The sequence below is a fragment of the Nannospalax galili genome, unplaced genomic scaffold (genome assembly GCF_000622305.1).
Source record: "Nannospalax galili isolate Female #2095 unplaced genomic scaffold, S.galili_v1.0 scaffold589, whole genome shotgun sequence".
In the NCBI taxonomy this organism is placed as follows: Eukaryota; Metazoa; Chordata; class Mammalia; order Rodentia; family Spalacidae; genus Nannospalax; species Nannospalax galili.
The window spans coordinates 5955236-5958158 of record NW_008360324.1 but is presented as its reverse complement, the minus strand read 5'-3'; the positions used below and the strand labels follow the sequence as shown (position 1 = coordinate 5958158).

The 2923-nt window shown below is 44.0% G+C and overlaps 1 pseudogene; it reads left to right on the top strand.

Annotated features, from left to right (window-relative positions):
• The first annotated feature begins 461 nt into the window (after window positions 1-461).
• Window positions 462-1406, top strand: LOC103727589 (annotated as a pseudogene).
• Window positions 1407-2923: the final 1517 nt, after the last annotated feature.

Below are 2923 nucleotides of genomic sequence, written 5' to 3'. Positions count from 1 at the left end.
TTAAAAACAGAAAGGGGAAGGCCTCTCCTGCATACATTCAAAAGCCAGTTGTACCATGGGAAAGTACAAACTACAGAAACTCAGAAGCCAGTGGAAGACAATTACTGGTTTATATGAAAGAAAGGAATTGTATCATTCTGATGGAGTAACTTGGTGACTGCTGCCACCACTGCCCACAGACTGTCCCTGGTGGCCTGCAGACATTACTGTTCCAAGTCTGTCTTGGTGACTAAACCAACTGCTAATCCAAAATGGGAGCAGAGCCTTTTCCAGCAGTTTCAAGGCATGGGCTTTGTGGGTGAGGGCCGCCAAGCACCTGTTCATGCAGTAAGTTCTGTTACCTACTTGTCAAGAAAGTGTCTCCTACCTTTAAAATTTTTTTTTTAAAAAAACCTCTGCCTGCCTCCTCAAGCAGGACACAAATATCTATTTGTTCTCTCAGAAAGATTTCTACAACAGCCATGGCCACCTTTGTGGAGCTCAGTACGAAAGCTAAGATGCCCAACTTGGGCCTGGGCATGTGGAAGTCTTCCCCAGGCCAAGTCAAGGAAGCTGTGAAGGTGGCCATTGATGTTGGATATTGCCACATTGACTTGTACATGCGTATTATAAATGGAACAGATGGGAGAAGCCATCCAAGAGATCAAAGAGAAAGCTGTGAAGCAGAAGGAACTTTCATTGTCAGCAAGTTGTGGCCTACCTGCTTTGAGGGAAAACTGCTGAAGGAAGCCTTGCAGAAGACCCTAACGATTTGAAACTAGGCTATCTGGACCTCTATCTTATTCACTGGCCACAAGGATTTCAGCCCTGGGGCAGGGGGAGTTAGGGTTCCCCAAAGATGATAAAGGCAATGTTCTCACCAGTAAAAAAACATTCTTGGATTCCTGGGAGGTCATGGAAGAACTGGTGGATGAGGGGTCAGTGAAAGTCCCGGGTGTTTCTAACTTCAACCACTTCCAGATTGAAAGGATCTTGAACAAACCTGGACTGAAACATAAACCAGTGACCAATCAGGTTGAGTACCACCCATATCTCACCTAGGAGAAACTGATCCAGTACTGCCACTCCATGGGCATCACTATCACAGCCTACAGTCCACTGGACTCTCCAGATAGACCTTGGGCCAAGCCAGGGGATTCTTCACTACTGGAGGATCCTAAGATTAAAGTGATTGCTGCAAAGCACAAGAGAACATCAGTCCACGTTCTGATTCAGTTTCACATCCAGAGGAACATGGTGGTGATCTCCAAGTCTGAGACACTCTCGTGTATACATGAGGACTTTCAGATCTTTGACTTCAAATTGAGGAGATGACCACTATTTTCAACTTCAACAGAAACTGGAGGACCTGTTTGCTGCCTGAGATCATCAATATGGAAGAATTTCCTGACAATGTGTTATACTGAAGCTACATCACCTGATGAGATTGCTGAGTGGACCCCCCTACCCCACTTGATAATGTGCAACTCACTCCTCCTGAGTCCTATTTTAGCCACGGATGTCTGACATCATGCTGTGCCCACCTTAATATAGGCCAAAATCTAAGTGATGCTGTATTTAAATCTGGCGGCCAACGCTGGGTGGACTGTTCTGTGGAAATGTGACTCAGAGAAGCAAATGACAATTTATTTCACTGATCTGATATGACCAAATGTTTGTCAAACACCAGGAACTCTGATAACACTAAGGATGTAAAGACAAAATAATAAAAATAACAGTAATAGAGAAAAAATTGTGTTTATGAGTGTTTTGCCTACATGTATGTAAGTGTTCCACATGAGTGCAATGCCCGCAGAGGCCAGAAGAGCGTGTTGGATCCCCTGGAACTGGAGTTATGGATGGTGCATACGGTTGTTAGCTTCCAAATGGGTGCTGGGAACTGAACCCAGTCCTCTGGAAGAGCAGCCAGAGCTCTTAATCACTGAGCCATCTCTCCAGCCCCAATCTCCTACCTTCTTGATGAATGCTACTTGATGGTGATAATGAGGGAGCTATGACATTGTAAAGAATTCTGTTTATTTCTTCATCATGCACATCTTTCTATGCCAGGTTTACTTAAACATCCTGGCTTTTTAAAAATATTGGCCTGGACCTCACTGTGCTGTAGCCTTGGCAGTTCTGAAACTTGCGACAATCCTCCAGCCTCCAAGTGCTGGGATTAGAGGCATGAGCTGCCATGCTTGGCTCCCTGCAAAGTTCTTAACTGATAATGCAATTTGAATGACATTTACTTTTACTTATTCCAACAGCCTATAGCTGCTACCTTCCTCCCAATGTGAAGTTGGTTAATATATAGCAATGTCATCCAGGTGCAAAATGAGGGGACCCTTGTCTCAGGAGGCCTTGGTCAGGTTGTTGTGGGTCAGCTCCTTCTGGGAGGATTCAGAACTGACCTAGTTTCTTCCTTCTGTTCAGGGGTCCTGACCTGTTTTCTGTGTTCAGTCATCTCTAGAGCAGTCTGTTAGCAGCAGCCCTGGCCTTTATAGAGAGAAGGTTGGTGACCTCCAACAAATGGCCTTGCATGTTGGAGAGGGGCCCAGGCACTTCTGCAAAAAACAAGGTTGATACCCCAAGTTATATGCATTATTGTTGTTTTATGTACTTACTTGGTTTTCAAGCTTTTTGTTGTTGATTTTGAGACAGAGTCTTATATAGTCCAGGCTTACCTCCAACTTGCTATATACTGGTTGATGGCCTTGAATTCCTGATCCTCCTACCTACCTCTCTAGTTCTGGGATTACACTGTGAACCATCACCCCTGGCTTCATTTTGTGTGTGTGTGTGTGTGTGTATGTGTGTGTGTGTGTGTGTGTGTGTGTGTTATATGTATGTGCTTATGAATCCAGGCACTTCTATAAAACATTAGTTCCCCATGCTATATGTTTTATTTATTTAATTTATTGTTTTTTTAAAATATATTTTA